Genomic DNA, 19355 nt, shown 5'->3' with positions numbered 1-19355 from the left:
AGGGAAGTAACCAATGTTAGCTTTATAATTATTGGGCCAGATTAGTTACACACAGGTAAGTCTGTTGGCAGAGTGAGAAAACAGGAAAAGCAAAAGAGGCACAAAGAGAGGACCTGAAGCATTTCTGTCTAGTGTTTCATTTGGTGTATAAAGAGCCACTTATTTAGAAAGACCCTTCAAGAAAAAGTGTGTCTGGATCAAAGGCATCTAGGAAACATTGCATATCTTTTTTCTCTTTGAAGTTTTTTAAAATTAGTATATGCTTGTGATACATAATAAACACATTCATTGCAGGGAGCTGCTACATATATATCCCCAATCTTGATCCTTTATACTTCCCTTTCACCCCTTGCTCCCATATCCCCACATACTGAGTTTCCTTTCCCATCTCCACAAAATCTATCTCCTCCTTCCTATCATCTGTCATTTATTGCACTCTTTAAATTATTTACACATTGCATTTGTCCTATAAAATAACCCTTGTGGTATTTAAGCTTATGTATCTGATTTATTATAGGATAAAATTGCATCTGTTTTCCTACAAATGTCTCAAATTTATCTTTATGGCTGAGTAGTACTTCATTTTCTTTATCCTTTCACCTGTTAGTGGGCATATAGGCCACTTCCAAGATTTAACTAGTATGAGTTGTGCTGCTTTAAATAACAGCATGCATGTATCACTGTAATATAATGTCTCTAATTTGGGGGAGAATATACCCAGAAGAGGTACAGCTGAGTCAGACGGAATTTCTGCTTTTATTTTTTTTGAGTAAATATCTATATTTTCTTCTGTAGTAATATTACTAGTTTATATTCCCACCAAAAATGTAGAATTGTTCCTTTTTCTCAACAACCTCACCAGCCTTTGTTGTTTCTTGAGTTCTTCATGGTAGCCATTCTTTCTGGAGTAATATTGAATCTCAGTTTTGTTTTGATTTGTATCTCTTTATTAGCCAAAAATGGTGAACAATTTTTTCATGCATCAATTGGACACTTGCACTTCTTCTTTTGAGAAGTGTCTATTCATTACAAATGGTCATATTTGATTGAGGCATCTAATTTGTTTGAGTTCTTTATATATCTAGATATTCATCTGTCTGAAGAGGAGCTGGCATACATTTTATATATTTCTGTGGATACCTATTTGCATTTTAATATGTTTGAGAAGACGTGGAAAAATCTTCAAGCTCTCTTCCAGAACTTCCAACACTTGCTAAATGAGGATCTCATGCAATATCAATTATATCACAGAATATTTGGGTAAAAGATGCTGGTCATACTTCACTTTGCTGGGTGAAAGTAGGAATAGTATGACCAACTAATAGTGAAAGAAAATTAGATAGAATACATAGGAAATTTACAAGCAGAAGGGTCATCCTGAACTGGTGCATATTATGTCACTACTCTTCTTTTATTTAAATAGAAATGGCAGCTTTAAAAACCTGACAATTTTATAAGCAACAGCATGTGTCAGATGCAGTGGGATATAATAGTGTCAGAACATTCTGCATGTTTAAATTGTTGCCATTGTGCATGTTCATAGCAAATGGGGCCTTTTGCTCCTAATTTCAACATCATTTTTTGCCTAATTGTGTTGTGTATTTACATTTCACATTATCTTTGTTAACACGTGGAAATCCAGTTGGTGACATAGCAGGAAGTCCCTTGTAGCCATAACTCTAAATTACCTTCCCTGGAGCCAGAATGGTTTGATTTGAGAGGTAGTCGGAATGGGCTATAAGAAGGATGCTACAAAAGTGCACAGAATTGCAAGCCCCAGAATTTTTGATCTGTAAGTTCTCGCTCAATATTTTATAGCAGTTAGTAGGTCCAACTTTTGATCCAGACAGTGCTCGGTTCAAATACATGTTCTAGTATAAACAAATTTATATGACTTGGATAAGTTACTTGCTCTTTTTGTGCCTCGGATTGCTCAATATTAAAATGGAAAAGTAATATCAAATACCCCCAAATATAGGACTTCAGAGAAGCAAAACTATGGTAATATATGTATATAAATATGAATATATGTAAATATATGTATATTATGAATATATGTAAATATATGCATATATGAATATATATGAAACATAGGTTATGCTCACTTAAAAGATGTTGTTTTTTAGTTTTTAAAATTATTTCCTTGTGAATAGAAGCACATGTATATGTGTATATGGCTAGTTGTAGCCAAAATATTATGTGTTTAAAGAAAGTTTTCATTGTTGATAACCAACCAATTTGTGACCTTATTGAAATGATTTTTCAATTCAAATTTTCTATTCTTATTAAAAATACTATTCCATCAACTTTTTAATATTTAATTTTAAAATGTAGTTTCTCTTCTGTATATTTTAACTACATTCTCAAAAATACAATATATGTCCAATGCCTAAGAGATTTTAAATGTTATTAAATAAACTGCTGAAATGAAAACCAATATGTCATCAGAAATATAATCTATTATCCATGATTATTGAAAAATAAATTTTAGCAATGGAAAAAAAGCACATAAAGATTCTGAGCAAATCAAAAAAGTTAAGAATGAGAAAGTTGTGTATTTTATGATGGAATTCAGGCGATGTAAATGTAGACAAAAACTTGAGCAGATGCTTTTCTTACAATGGGTTGTATCCCATGGTAATTTGAAATTATCAGAAGTTAGAAATGTTAAAACATTCTACAGAACATCGTAGCTTAGCCTAGCCTGCTATAAATGCGATCAGAATAGTTATAGTAACCTATAGTTACAAAGTCAGTTTTATAATGTGTTGAATACATTATATAATTTGCAAAATACTTTCCTGAGAGTGAAAAATATAATGCATGTTTGTTTTTTCACCATTGTGAGTTAAAAGTCATAATTTCAACTATTTCAAGCCAGCCCCTCCATCCCCGTTATTTATGTCCTATGTTATATAACAAAGCCTTGGTCTTCTGAAAATGATTTTCTCATAATTGTTTCTCTTTATTGACTCCATTCCACTGGCCAAAGATTGTGCTAATGACCATATATATTATGCCACTTAAAGAAACGCTATAGAATAAGGACTTAATTTTCAGGTGAAAAAAAATCCATGGGAGAAAAAACAAAACAAAACAACAAAGGCAATCCTGAAATTTCCTCAACTCAGCACTTCCTTTTGTGGCTTTATTCTGGAGGAAAAGATACACACCAGATACAGGGACATTTTAGGGTGTATGAGGGTCTATTTGTGAGCCCCAACTACACCTATCTCCTTGGAAAGGTTTCATGAATGGACATTTTCTACTACTAGACTAGTGACACTCTTGTGGATTCCTCTCTCTTGAGTTGGTAGGGAATGGCTTAGCCCTCTTACAGGTTGTAACTTTTGTGTTGTGGATCTGTATTGATTTAGGATACAGTTTTTCAGTCTAGAAAAATCTATCTGAATTAACAAGGAGTGAATTCAACATGAAGGGATAAAACAGAGAAATGCACGTGTCATTCCTAAACTTAGTTTTACTTCTACCTTTTTTGCTATTGTCATATAACTTGTTATTTTTCCTCTTCTTGTAAATAATTAAAAGTAGGTTTTGCCAATGTGCAATACGAAGGCCTTTTATTTAAATCAGGAAGTCCAAGCATTCATTCCTTAATTTGCACGGGTGAATTGTTGTAGAAGTAAGAATAAATCCAAGCCAGTTAACATAAAAGTCCATCCTTGGCCAATGGAAATTCAAAAATACTTGAACTAATAAAAATATCCAGCAAACATTTGTTTTAGGCTGTTGGTTATCTTGTTACTAAGTCCCTGGAGTTTCTTATATACTTTTCCATATGTAGGTTGACTCTTCACTCTTAATTTTATCTTTTGTTGTTGTACAGAAGCTTTTTAACCTGAAGCAATCCCATTTGTCTGTTTTTGGTTTTATCACCTGTACTGTGTGGTTAAATATAAAAAAACAAAGTCATTGCCCATACCAATGTAGAGAAAATTTTTCCTACATTTTCTTTTAGGAGTGTTAGACTTTCAGATTCCATGAGTATCTTCAGCTACGAGTTGATCTTTATAAATGCTGTGAAATAAGGGTGCAAGTTTTTGAGCCATTTTTTTACTAGTACTATATATGTTTACAGTACATAACTATTACATTCCTTGTGGGGAGTTGGTGCATGCACATCACATTTTAACTCCTTTTTTCATCCCCTTTCCTTTCCCTCCCACTCCCTAATCTCTTGGTCAGCTTACATTTTGCAAAAGATCTGTCTCCCTAATTCCTATTTTCTATCTTTTATTTTGATCTTTATTTATATTTGAGGCTTCTCATATAAGAGAAGTTATGTGATATGTGAAAGTGTGTCTGATTTATTTCAATTAACATTATGGTCTTGTGGTATATATATTTTCCTACAAATGACTCACACGTATCCATTTTTATGGCAAAGTAGTACTCCATTGCCTACACATACCACATTTCTTCATCCATTCATCTGCTCATGAACATATAGGGCACTTCCAATATTCAGCTATTATGAACTGTGGTGCTATAAACATGAATATGCATGTATCACTGTAATAATATGTCTTTAACTCTTTTGAGAAGATACTTAGAAGGAGAATAACTGGATCCAGTGGAATTTCTATTTATAGTTTTTTGAGGACTTTCCGTATGAATTTCCAAATGGTCGTACTGGTTTACATTCTGATCAACAATATAGAACAATACTTTTTCCCTCACAGTCTTGCCAGCATTTGTTATTTGATTTCTTGATGATAGCCATTATTTATGAAGTAAGATCAGTATTGTTTTGATTTTCAGTTTCTAATGGTAAAAGATGTTGAACATTTTTTTCATGTATTGATTGTTCATTTATACTTCTTCTGAAAAAATGTATATTCATTTCAGTTGCCCAATTTTTAAATTGTTTTATTTTTAATTTTTTGGGGGAGGTATGATTGTTTTGAGCTCTTTCTTTATTTTAGATATTAGTTCTTGGTTTGCAGAATAGCTGGCAAATTTGTTCCCATTCTGTATGCTGTCTCTTCACTCTGTTGGTTGTTTCTTTTGATTTGCAGAAGCTTTTTAATTTGACATGATCCAATTTGTTTGGTTTTGTTCTAGTTTTCCAACACTATTCAAGACTGTCCTTTTCCTCCTATGTGTTTTTGGCACTTTTGTTGAAAATCAATCAACCATAAATATGTGGGTTCATTTCTGGGCCTTTTTTCAGTGCCAGTCATCTATGTTGTTATGGTTAATCCATACTGCTCTGGTTACTATATATTTAGAAGAAAGCAAATAGCTTGATGTAAAAATGAACATAGAACCTGAATAGACACTTCTCAAAAGAAGACACACAGATAGCCACTGGGTATATGAAAAAATGCTCTGCACTTAGTCATCAGAGAAATGCAAATTAAAGCCACAATGAGATATCATCTCACATCTGCCAGACTGGTTATTATTAAAGAGAGATAAAGTAACAAGTGTTTAGGTAGCTGTCAAAAAACATGATCCCTTGTAGATCCTTAGTGGAAATGTAATAAGTACAGACTACCATATGATCTGCCATGTGGATTCCATTTCTGATCATACATCCTGAGGATGTGAAATTAGTTTGTCAAAGAGATATCTAGACTCCAGTGTTCATTGAATCATTATTCATAGTAGGTAAGATATGAATCAAACTAAATGTCAATAGATGGATTAGTGAAGAAAATGCGGAACATGTGCAAAATGGACTATTACTTAGTTTTCAAAAAGGAAGGAAAGTCTGTCATTTATGACAAGATTGGTGAACCTGAAAGATATTATACTAAGTTTTTCTGTGTTAAGCAAGGCATAGAAAAACAAACATGACAGGATCACATTTATATGTAGACTATAAAACAATCATATTTATAGACACAAAGAGCAAAATAATGGTTATCAGAGGCTTGAAGGTAGGAGCAGAAGAGATGTTAGTCAACAAATACAAAATTTTAGTTAGATAGGAAAAAAGTTTGAGAATCTGTTGCACAAGTGACTATAGTTAATAATTATATATATTACACTTTAATTATTTCTAAGAGTAAATTCATGGCTAGGGTCCTCACTACTAACAATCATAACTATATGTGGTTTGTTAGATAGATTGATTTAATCATTCCACATTGTATACATCTATAATATTATCATATTAAATAAATAGATATCACTATATTGTCATTTAATAATAAAAATTTTTTAAAGTCAAGAGTGTGAATATGAATATATATTAAAAATTCCTAGACATCTTTCTAACATCCCAACTAATCAGAAACAAAAGCATAAAATGCAGTTTTAAATTCTTTTTTTTTTTTTTAGTTTTGTGCATTTTATTTAACAAATTTGGGCCGCAAAAACTTCAATCTCTTCCATACACTGTATTCGTGTATCTCAGCCTGATATAAATGCTTGCTGGGAAGCTTGTTTTCATAATTTCCCTTTTTTCTTTTCTTTTTTTTTTTTTTTTGGTACTGGGGATCGAACACGGGACCTTGCACTTGTGAGGCAAGCGGCAGCTCATAATTTCTTTTTAAAGTTCTCAATGATCTCTTTTAACATTAGGATTATATCTAAAGAGATCATCGGCAAGAGGCTCTTCTTTGCATGTTGCTTTTGTACCTCCATTTCCTGTCTTGACCAGTCTTCTAATTCTGCATTCTTTTGAACATGATAAGCTATTAGATCTGATCCTCCAATGATGTGCGGAAGTTTACCTGCTCCAGGAAAGGTGACCTTTTTGAATTTCTTGAGATTCTTTAGTTGATGACCATGATTATTATCTATTCCACAAAGATTTCTGTAAGTGGAGTTATTAACCACCAGTAATCTAAATTCAGTCATTAACAACTTTTTGGAAGCATCTCACTGCTGTCCTGAAGTTCATCATTAGATATTTCTTTTGTTGACCACAGTGATTCTTTCTTAAGCTCACATTTCTTCCCAACTTCACTTTCTTGAGGTATTTTGTCACTTTCTGGTGTTATTTTATCATCAAAAATGTTATTTGTTTCTATATCCAATCTTGGCTTTTTTCTAATGTTGACATCTCCTTCTTGTTTTTCAACTTTCACTTCAATTTCTAATTCTGGTCTTGTGTTCTTGTATAACTACTCCAACAATTCATCTTCTATGCCCAAATAAATTTCTTTTCTTTTGTTTTGATCTTAGACTTTCTGTAGAAACAGATTTACTGTCAGAGTTTTTCACACTGGATTTTAAATCTTCATCATCTGTAAGTAAGTTTTCTGATTTTGTGTCCACAGGTTCATTCTGAGATAGATTTTGCTCTTTGTTTTTCCATAGAGAGGTTATAGCAGGTTGTGTTTGTTCTGAAAGAGAACAAGACATTTCCATTCTTGCTGATTTGGATGAAGACCTTTCTTGGTTTTTTTCATCCCTTTCACCTTTTTGGGGAGATGGCTGAAAGTAGTTTCTAATCGTATTTGTCTGTTGATGCTGAGAAGCACGATCTGTACTTTTATTTACACTTGGGAATTTAGTTGGTGAAAGCTGAAAGTTTTGGATATTTGCCCTAACCAGTGTATTTGATGCTATGTTATTATTGGAGCTTGTTTTGGGGGCTTCTTTTATAATGGGCATTTCTTGTGAAGATGATCCACATTTTTGTTCCATTTTGGAGATTTTTTAAACAAATAACTTTATTATCAAACACACACACATATAAAAAATTAAAACCATTCCAAGAAGAACAATGCATGGGGAAAAAACAATAATATTCAAACACAGTAGAACTCATCCAAAAAAACCCTGAAAAGCACTTAAACATTTTTCCACATAACTTAAAAAAAATCTCAAGCACCAACAAGACACCAGAGGATATAATTTGTTTCAGAAAGGTCCCCAAAACCAACACTGAAGAAATAATGATCTGGAAAAGCACTCCAATTAGTTAGCAGACTCCACATAAGCCAAGCTTTTCCCTAATTTAAATTTTGATACAATCATATGACACACGATGGAAACACAATCCGAGAAATATGTTGTTATGCCATTTCATCTGTGTGTATCCTTAATTACAGTTTCAGTTAGTTACACTAGAGAAACTATTCGGTATTTACACATATGTGTCCTATTTATTTCACGTAAGAGGATGGCCTCAATATGCATCCATTTAGCTATAAATGTCTCTAGTTTCTCATTCTTTATGGCTGAGTAGTACTCCATTTTATAAAAAAGCCACATCTTCTTTATCCAGTCTCCAGTTGATGGGCATTTGGGCTGCTTCCAAGCTTTAGGTATTACAAAATGTTCAGCTATAAACATGGGTGGACATATATTGCTGTGGTATGATTCTTTTAATTCTTTGGGGAAGATACCCAGCAGGGGAATAGCTAGGTCAAATGGGACCTCTAGTCCTAGTTCTTTGAGGTATCTCCATACTGATTTCCACAGTGGTTGCACCAGTCTGCACTCCCACCAACAATGGAGAAGGGTTCCTTTCTCCCCACACCCCCCATCTAATAATTTCTTATTAGATGATTTCTTAATAGCAGCCATTCATTCTGGGGTGAGGTGGAATCTCAGTGTTGTTTTCATCTGCATCTCTCGAATAACCAGTGATGTTGAACATGTTTTCATATATTTATTTAATGCTTTTACTTCTTTGTTTGAGAAATTTCTGTTCATTTCAAATGCTCATTTTTGAATTGGGTCTTTGAATTTGGGGGGTCTGATTTTTTTCAGTTCTTTATATGTTCTAGATAGTAGTCCTTTGTCTAAGGTACAGTTGCTGAAAATTTTTCCCACATTGTGGGTTGTCTCTTAACTCTGTTGGTGATTTCTCTTGCAGTGCAGAAGCTTTTTAATAAGGTAAGATCCCAATTGTTGATTCTTTGTGCAAGTTCCTGTGCCACTGAGGTTTTGTTCATAAAGTCTTTTCCTATACCAATATCTTCAAGAGTTCTACCTAACTTATCTTCCAGCAAATTTAGTGTTTCTGTCCTAATATTTAAATCTTCAATCCACTTTGATCTTAATTTAGTTCATGGTGATAGGCATGGGTATAGTTTTTTTCTTTGGCAGGTTGAAATCCAGTTTCTCCAACCCCATTTATTAAATAGGCTATCTTTCCTCCAATGAGGATGGTTGGCTCCTTTGCCAAAGATGAGGTGGTTGAGCATATCTGTAGTTGTTTCTGCATCTTCTAATCTATTCCACTTATACTTGAGTCTGTTTCTTTGCCAGTACCATGCTGTTTTTATCTCAGTACCTTTGTAGTATAGTTTCAAGTTGGGGATTGTAATACCCACAGCCATATCTGTGTTGCCTTAAATTTCTTTTGCTATTTTAGGTCTCTTTTGGTTCCAAATGAATTTTATATTGTTTTCTCTAGTTCTGTGAAATATATTGTTGGAATTTCAGTCAGCATTGCACTAAAACTATGTAATAGTTTTGGAAGTATGTCCATTTTCACTATATTGGTTCTTCCTATCCAGGAACAAGGGATGTCTTTCCATTTTCTTATGTCCTCCTCAATCTCCTTTTACAAAGTACTATAGTTTTCAGTATAGATGTCTTTTGCTTTCTTTGTTAGATTGACTCCTAGATATTTCATTTTTTTGGATGCTATTTTAAAAGGAATTGTTTCCCTAAAATCTCTCTCAGTGAGACTATTAAATTTGTATACAAAAAGGCTATTTTTTTGAGTGTTGACCTTATATCCAGCTACACTACTGAATCTGTCAATTAAGTCAAGAAGTCTTTTGGCAGATTATTTTGGGTCTTCTATGTAAAGTACCATATCATCAGCAAATAATGACAGTTTAACTTCTTCCTTCCAAAGTTAAATGAAGAAGATATAGAAATTCTAAACAGCCCAATTACAATGAGTGAAATTGAAAATTTAATAAAAAATTTACCAACAATGAAAAACCCATGTCCTGATGGCTTCACTGCTGTATTCTACAAGACATTGAAAGAAAGACTATTGCCATTACTCTGTAAACTCATCAAGGAAACTGTAAGAGAAGAAAAGCTTCCAAATTCATTCCTGGAAGCAAGTATTCCTTTGATTCCAAAACCAGGGAAAGACACAACCCAAAAAGAAAAGTATAGGCCAATCTCCCTAATGAATATTGATGCAAAAATCCTCAAAAAGATACTGGCAAACAGAATACCAATGGTCATCCAGAAGATCATACACCCTGACCAAGTCAGATTTATCCCAGAGTTGCTAAGGATAGTTCAACATTCGTAAATCAATGAACGTAATACACTATATTAACAGACTCAAGGACAAAAACCATATGATCAACTCAACAGATGCAGAGAAAGCATTCAACAAAATCCAACACCTATCCAAGATAAAAGCCCTACAGAAAATTGGAATAGAAAGTCTTTATCTCAACTTGATTAAGGCTATCAATGAAAAACCAACAACCAACATCATACTAAATGGTCAAAACTGAAAACTTTCATGCTAAAATCAGTACCTGTTTAATATTGTTTTTACACTTGATCTTAGCCAAAAGGCCTAGAAGCGATTTAATATTGTTTTTAAAACATTAGCTACAGCAATTAGAAAAGAGAAAGAAATAAAAGGAATAAAAACCTATGGAGATTTTTATTTCTTTTGGCTTTTCACTCAAATACATACATGTATATGCCTGGTCCAATTCTGTGTCAGTCACATATGTTGCAGTGTTCTCAGGAGAACTTGACATGAGTTTTTCACTGACTGACCATTCTTGTGAAAGGCTTTGCCCTGGAGTCTTTTTCTTTAATCCTCTGCTGGGCTGGCCCTGAGGATCATGATAATTCTCTATAGTCATGAAAATAACTGCCAATCCAATTTCTGATTCAGGAATAGGTCTAAGACCTTGCCTTTCAAGTATATCTATAATTGAGTGAATACATTTTTTCTGGGAGTCAGGAATTAAGATCTGTGTATTTGTTATTCCTATGTCAACAACACAAGTTCCAGGAGCTGAAAAAACCTATCTTCTTCTTCATTTTCTTTGGTCATCAACCTACCTTCTCCCACTCCAAAAACAACTGCTGAACTCAATTTCTTATGCTGTTTGGCATTTAAAAATACAAATTTTTCCCTTTGAAGATTTATTTTCTTTCTTGTCATCCTGACAGATCAATATTTTTACTTCCAATGGCTGATTCATCAACAGGTTGTAAAAACTTTCAATTTGTGGAGTCTCTTTCTTGGATTGAACTACTTTAACCAATTCAGTAAAATATTCTGGCTTTATAGTCCAACATTCACAAATGAGTGCACATATTGTTTTAATGGTAACCTTAACTGATGCCATAACAAAGTGAGTACATTCTTCTGTCCAGTTGTTTATTGTTAAGTCCTCCAGGTTGTAATATAGTTTGATTTAAAGCAGTTTTCCCAGAGACATCTAAACAAGAGGAGCACGCAACCAAAGGCTCATATTTTACTATTAATTTACTTTCAAATACTCCAAAGGTAACTCTATACCCTGTCTTCAAAGTTCAAGAAAGGTCATGCTGCATTTTTTCATCATTAACCAAGGTACCATACTTAGAATTATCTTTTATTGTTAAACTAGGAATTTCACCTGTTTACTGCTTTTCCTCTTTAAATCATGGATGTGACATCATAAACACTAGTCCAACAAGAATAAGTTTTGGTTAGAGTTTCTGTTTTATAGTAAAGTTTACTTTCTGTGTAGAAATTTCAATAATGTTTTTTCTAGGGCAATTTAGTTACAGAAAAGTGACCAGTTAACACAGCATGATTTTGACTGATGAACTGATCATTGTCAATTAAAATGGCAAAGTTTTTCCTTCCAACAACATCCTCAACACCAGTCAAAAGTCTATATGGTTCTCCTGGAGCCCAGCCCACGACAGGTACCAGCTTCTACATGGCTCTAGCTTCTCAGGACCTGCACTGCCGTGCAGCATGTATCTGAGGGTAGCTGATGTGCATGGCCACAGCTTCTGCCAACTTTAAATTCTTAATACTAGTAACTACTTGCAGATTAAGGTCTTTTGAATTGGTTAAAATTGATTTTCACCACAGATTATTGAATAATCAGAGCAATCAAGTCAATTTGTCCAACCGAATCATCAGTTGTGATGACGAAAGCGAAATCATGCTTATACAGCACTACTTGTTCTTTTTGGAGATGACCTTTCTAGACTGGTGGTGTCTAAGAACATGTGGATGTACAGAAATGAACCAGAGAGGTACAAAGCTAATAGATAAACAGCTGTTTTTTTTCTAAGGTCTGAGAAATAATATACAAATGATTCAACTGAGAAATTAATGAAGAGAATGGACTAGTGGAACTGTTTAGACTATAATATTTTAATTCATGAGGAACCTCTTTACTATGGTGGAGCTGATAAGAACTTGTATACTAATGTATAGATATAGAAGTGGTCCTTGTACTTTATTTCCAATATTATTTATATCATTAAATCTGGTAATTCACATGAACAATGGATGTTAAACCCTCCTCCCCGTATAGGAATCTCAAATGGGTGATGTCGCTAAGTAAAACCATCATTGTGTTTAAGTTACCAAAACACAAGCTGTCTGTAGTGACTGAAGTTGACTTTCCCCCCAAGGGTAGATGCTGTGATTCCCCACACTATCTTAAAAGGTCCACTGCTGCCAGAAAATTTCATGGGGTGCACTTAAATATCGTCCAACATGAGCTAATATTTCATTTTAACTACAGTTCTGGGAAACACAAATGGAGATGTTGGGCTAGAAATATACGAGGTGTATTGGACAGGGGGGTGTTTTGATTTTGAATGCAGAAGATCTCAGGAAACTATGTGCTGCTCTGAAACTATTTCCGTATGTTTCCTGATCCATAACTTTGAGGACAGGAGACATGGTGTTATCTTGATTAATGCCTTCATAGTAAATATATGATGAATGGGAACTTACGTACATCCTGACCCTTTCTCAGTGTAGCAAGATCAAAGCAAGTATATTTCATTCTGCTGTGAATTTTTCATGTTTTTCTCATCTTTTGTAATGCAAAAATGTGATCCACTTATACAGCAGCTCTACTATTTTATATATCTAAAAAGAAAGAAAAAGGTATTTTCTGAGGTTAAAGGTCTCTTTTCTTCTGTAAGAGATTATATTTTTCCTGCTTAATGTGAAGAGGTTATAGAAATCTTTGCCTTTTCTTCATTTATGGTGTGTTTTGGAAAATAAAATAAAAGTAACATTTATCATTTATGTCAAAAACAATTTATCCTAAATTTCTGCATTTGATAGTTTTTCTGTATTTATTTATTCTTTAAATATATAAAATTTCCATAATATTTTATTAAAAATAATCATTCAGTTAACATTTTATGTACCTGTTTATAGATAAATTCTTAGCAGTGGAGATGCCAGACTAAAGAGAATGCATATTTTACATTTTTTTATATACTTGAATTCACACTTGAAGTTAAAGCAATTCATATTTTTACCTGCACTCTCAACAATTTGACTTTGTCAAAAGTATAAATATTGTCAATGTTCTTATTCACTTTTTTAATCACAACAATGCATTGAATTAATTTTTATTTGCTTTTGAAAATTTGTCTATTTGAGTTTTGTCAATTTTTTCTATGTCTTCTTCAATATTTATTTTTGTTTTCCATTTTTATCTACTTAAAAATTATTTTTATAGTAATAAAAATATGCTGTCATTATTCATATGCAACCTGATTTTAAAAACTAATTAGGTAATTGATTTATCTCAAGTGCCTCTTGAAGTTTTGTTTCGAAGGAAATTTTTTGTAAGCATACACACATGGTAAATGTTTATATAATTGAACCACTTATTTTTGTTCAGGCAATTTGACTTTTTTTATTTCGAAAGGCTTATTCTAGAAAGGTTTATCATAATAAAAATATTAAAGGATAAAAGTGATCTATTTTATTTATTGCTTTATTTTATGTGCTCATTTTTAACTCAAAAAAATTATTTCTGCATAAGAAAGGCAGAAATGCATAAAAAACAAGTTTAATTCTCCCCCCAAATGTCTAGCTTCTTTTCTCAATAATATTTATTTAATTGTCTGAAAATAGAAGTATTAAATTTTAGGAAAATTTCTTAAGAACCCTGAGTGACAGTTATCCATGAATTTACTGTAATGTCTTTTCACTTGTAACAGTAAATACCTAATAAAATAGTATGAAAATAACAATTATCACACAACATTTCTAAAATTTTAGTCTTTTTCAACTTGTCAAGACTTTTCTATTAAATGTGCAAATTAAATTTCTTAAAAGTAAATTTATTTCAGGAAAAGCTGTATTCTGTATTTCAATTTTTTTCCACATACAAATTTTTACTCTTATCTAGAAAAAGATGATTTCCTAGGTAACAATTTTCTACATGCTTCTGATAACTATTGTCATGGTAATATACGGTGATACTATAGACCAATACTGTGCTGGGCATAGGGTTTGATTTACTTTTTAAGAAATCAAAAAAATTTGAGTAATTTTCCCTTTTGATACACTTTGCAACTGAAATCCAGAAGACAGTAGATATTTAATACATTTAATATGATTGAATCTACATGACAAGGTTTGGCCTGCCAATCCCTTGTCTTTAGGACACAAGAAGTTGGTAAATAATCCTCATTGTGATACTTTCTAATCTTTTGGGATCAATAACCAGGTCTCAATTTTACTAGAACTATACTTTAGTTAAAAATACTTAGAAAGCAATTGACTATTATATATTCTGTTCAACTAAGTTTGTAGGTTAGGTTACTCAGATTTTGAATGTTGAAATGCAGTAGGGTTAGTGACATTTATAATCCATATATCCATCTAGTTCTGACTGCCAAAAAGAAATAGTCTTTGCAATGTCTTAGGGGAGTCAGAGAAAGACATTCTATAGAAGCAGGCTGCCCATAGGGACATAAGTGCCTGTTATGGATATTGTGTCATGCACAGTTTTAAAAGACATAAATAAAATGTAATGGAAATGGAAAAGAAAGTGAAAGCCTCCATTTCCATAGGGACATATAAACATAATGATAATATTCTAACAACAGTTATGTAACTTTTTGTCAAAATCCGTTGTAAAGTGGAATATTAGACCTGAATCTTGTTCAAAAGTGAAAGTCATGCTACCTAGCAGTTTTTTTAAATAGATGAGAGATTAAGAGCCAAACACTTCTATTTTTAAATTTAAACCAAAAGGTTGGGATGATAAGCTAAACATGAAACTGAATATTAATAAACATTTCTTTGTTTTGATAATATAAACCTGGTATTTGGGTATGTTGAGCTCTGAGTGTTGTATACCATTCAAACTCAATGTGTTGAAATTTAATCCTCATTGTGACAGTAATACAAGGTGCAGCTTTTTGGAAAGTGATAAGGTCATGGAGCTATGAACTCAGGAATAGATTAATTTCATTATGAAATTGGCATCAGAGAGCTGCTTTTTCCTGCTCTCTCTCTCCTCTGCCTTCTGCCATGTGAAGATTATACAAGTCATCGCCAATAAGAATGGTGCCTCACCAAACATCAAACCTGTCATTGGCTTGACCTTCATCTTCTAAGCCTCCAACACATTTGGAAAATATGTTTTTCTTCTTTGCAACTTACTCAAATGCAGGTATCCTGTTTTAGCAGCACAAATGGACTAAGACAGTGTGTTATCAAATGAGGTAAAATGGTCAAGTTTCATCCAATTTGACTGTGTCCTTAGAAGGACTGTGTCCTTAAACCTGTGTCTTGAACTTGAACTTCCCAGCCTTTGGAACATTTAAAAAATAAGGTTTTTCAATTTGCAAATTACCCAAATTTGGGTATCCTATTATAGCAGTGTAAGTGAACAGTGTAGTATAAAATGAAGTAATTTTTTTTTTTTTTTGTACAAGGGATCGAACTTGGGACCTTGCGCTTGTGAGTCAGGCACCAGAAACACTGAGCTAAATCCCTGGCCCTAAAATGAAATAATTTTTGTAGGAGTCATCCAATTTGAGTGTGTACTTATAAGAGATTTGGACATACACACCAAAGGAAGACTATGTGAAGAGCCAAGAAAATGGGCATCTCTAAAACACAGAGAGGGGACCCAACATAAACCAACCCTGCTAACTCCCTAATCTTGTATGTTTAGCTTCCAGAAGAGTGACAAATAAATTTCTGTTGGTTAAGGCATTTGGTGGTATTTTCTCATATCACCCTTTAATACATCAAGATTCATGCATAATTTTATTCTAAGCCTTTAGTTTTACATTCATCATAATATGTCTTCTTTCAAGTTGAGTTGTGCCAAGAGCTATTCTATGAAGATGAATTTTTCCTTAGTGTTTATCACTGTAATGGGGGTTATCGTTTTTCTTAAGTGTATCAGCACTGATCTAATTGCTTTGTATATCATATTGGCCTCTGAAAACTCTATGAATTATGTATTATTTCTAACATGATGAAAATGACAGTAAGATTACTTAAGTAGTTTGCTATGTTCACATAGCTCATAAGTCACCAAATCAAAGACTGAAACTACATATGCCTCACTCTAAAACATTTCTTTTAAAGGATATCCCATTGGGTTACAACAACCCATCCTGTACTTTTCTACTAAAAATTTGTACTTTAGCATAATACTAGCCAGCAGTGTGTTTCAATAGTTGTGCCTGGGGCATACAGGAAGCAATCTCTATGTTTGCCTACTTGGTATGATGAACAGCAAGGTGTGTGCATGTGTGCAAAAGTGTCAAACTAGGACTTTTACTCACATAATGCTCCATCTAACAAGTTTTGCATGTTTGCCTGAGCATCAAATGGGGGTAAAGAATACCCAGACCATTCTTCTGTTATGAAAACATGTATTTTATTATAATGGAATGTGGGTGTGACTCACAGTAGCTGCCCCTGGGGAAAGCAAAAACCCATCTGTGCATCCACCCACTTGGCAGATGAATGGCAAGATGTGTATAGGAGCTCCGAAGCAGCAACTGGTGAGTTTTATCCATGAAATATTCATTGCTAAATTTCTGTGCATTTAGGATTTATTTTTTTTTAAGTTTTCTTTTTATATTTTTTCTGGTAGAAGTAGCCCAATTCAGTATAATGGGACATGAATAACCAGATTTGCAAATTTTGGAGGAGATCAAAAGTGAATTATCACATTACTCATGCATGGATAGTGAAATTGCTACTGACTGATATTAGCAATGCAAGCCATAGTTCCTGTGACAGAGAAATGGAGTAAGAACTGACTGATACAGAACAGAGAATGCAGACCTCCTTGATTCAGATGATGAAGAAAACAGCAGTATGAGTGCGTGTTTGACTAGTCAAAACGTTGCAAAATAGTGATGCAACCAAATGGAATGAGCCAATATTAGAAGTAGGTCTGAAAATATATATGAGGATCTTGGCAGGGATGAAACCTATTGGACAGAATTACAGTGCTGCCATTCAATGTTGGAAATTGTAACAAACGAAATGCTACAAGATGTTGTGAAATACACAAAGGCTGAAATACAAGTAAAATGTTCTATATAAACCAATAACCATATTCAAAAATGTATTTATTATGACACTTCACTAACCGAACTGAAAGCATTCATAGGTCTGTTATGCTTTGTAGGGATTTCTCATGGTAATTGCAGAAATGTAAAAGTTGTAAAAGGGATGGGTGAAATTATGGCAGAAAAATTTATGACCTTGTAGGTAAATGCAAAGACTTATTATGCTTTCAATTTAGAAATTCATCCTGGAACTCAGCCAACAGGTCCTAATTCATATAGTAATAAATCAGATGATGTTGTGAACAGACTTGTTGCTCTCATACTCCAAACTAATTAGAATATGACATTTGAAAATTGATTTACTTGTTTCCAATCAGTGTTACATTTGCTAACAGACTACAAATTGACCAGCATAGGGACTATATAAAGGAACAAAGCAGAAATTCTAAATAAAATGTTGCAATTTCAACACACAGAATTATATAGTGAAATCTTTGGGTTTCAGAGAGATTTACATTGGCCTCATATACGGCAAAGAAAAAAAAAACTGGCACTGCTGATGTCAACATTGAACCACAATGGATATATTGCTAGGGAAACCTCAACAAAATGAAATCCTGAGATGGAAACTTTCTACAACAAACCCAGAGGTGGAGTAGATGTGAGTTATACAGCAAGTTTGATGTCAGTCAAAACACAAAGTATTGGCCAATGTTTGTGTTTTACTCAATCTTAAACATGCATGGCATAAGTAGTTCAATAGTTTACAAAGAAAATAACAAGTGCAAAATACCTCAAAGAAATTTTTCTTAGAGAATTGGGAATGGAATGCACAAGACAATATTACAGGCAGAGGAAAAATAAAATGTTTCTGTCCAGGAAACAGTGCAAAAATAATGTGAGGTACACTGGTGAGCTGAGAGGTGAACAGGCAGGTACAGTATCACAAAGATCTATCTTGGCAACAGGAAAACCAAAAAGTTGCCAACTGTGCCCTACAAGAATAGACAGGAAAACAACACATACATCCTATCAGTGTAAAGTAAAAGTGATCATTGTGTATGGAGCATGTTATTTTCATGTGTGAAGACTGCCTTGTGTGTGATAGTTGAAGCAAAGACTGTTTATATAGTAGACTTTTGTTTGTAGTTACACTGTAGTTCACATAGGTTTTTATTTCTGATGCTATCTTTTAGGCTTTGTAAGCAAGTACACAGCTGATTTGAAAATGTTGATGTCTTTTCTAAGCACTCATTACATATTTGATATTTTATTGATATCCTATTTTCCTGCTAAATGCACATTGTAAAATATAGTAGGAGGCTCTTGACAAAACAAGAAGAGAAGAGAGGTGACAAGAATTGCCTGGTACATAGGAAAGGAAGTGAAGCACATGTGCTGTCAGTGTTAAGCGAGAAGTGTGCATGGAACATGAAATGGTTATGTGTGAAGACTGCCGTGGGTGGGACAATTAAAGCAAAGGTTATTTTTGTTGTAGAGTTCTATTGGTATTTTCATTGTACTTCATATAGGAATTTATTTTTGACGTTATCTTTTAGGCTTTGTAAGCAAGTACATAGGCGATATGAAAATATTAATATGCATTCCATATGCACAAAACATACTAAGAATTTTATAATTTATTTTACTGATATTTTATGTTCCTGTTAACTACACATTGTGTAACAGAATAAGAACCTCCTGATGAAACAGCAAGATAAACAAGGTGTCAAGCATGTCCTACAAAAAGACCAGAAAAGCAAAACACACATGTGCTGTAAGTGTAAGTGAGATGTGTGTATAGAATGTGCTGTTTTCATGTGTGAGGCCTCCCTTACATGTGATAATTGAGGTAAAGATTATTTTTATTGTACAGTTCTATTGGTATTTTCATTGTAGTTCTT

General features: G+C 33.3%; 3 pseudogenes; all 3 read right to left on the bottom strand.

Moving 5' to 3' along the window:
* Positions 1-6529: 6529 nt before the first annotated feature.
* Positions 6530-7713, bottom strand: LOC147822792 (nibrin pseudogene; annotated as a pseudogene).
* Positions 7714-10350: 2637 nt separating this feature from the next.
* LOC147822791 (U2 spliceosomal RNA) lies at positions 10351-10494 on the bottom strand (annotated as a pseudogene).
* Positions 10495-10514: 20 nt separating this feature from the next.
* LOC101714781 (nibrin-like) lies at positions 10515-11857 on the bottom strand (annotated as a pseudogene).
* Between the last annotated feature and the right edge of the window lie 7498 nt (positions 11858-19355).

The sequence above is a fragment of the Heterocephalus glaber genome, unplaced genomic scaffold (genome assembly GCF_053883595.1).
Source record: "Heterocephalus glaber isolate CG9 unplaced genomic scaffold, H.glaber_assembly_v1.0 deba00001608, whole genome shotgun sequence".
In the NCBI taxonomy this organism is placed as follows: Eukaryota; Metazoa; Chordata; class Mammalia; order Rodentia; family Bathyergidae; genus Heterocephalus; species Heterocephalus glaber.
The sequence above is the reverse complement of the archived record's forward strand: the minus strand, read 5'-3'. Positions and strand labels throughout refer to the sequence as shown.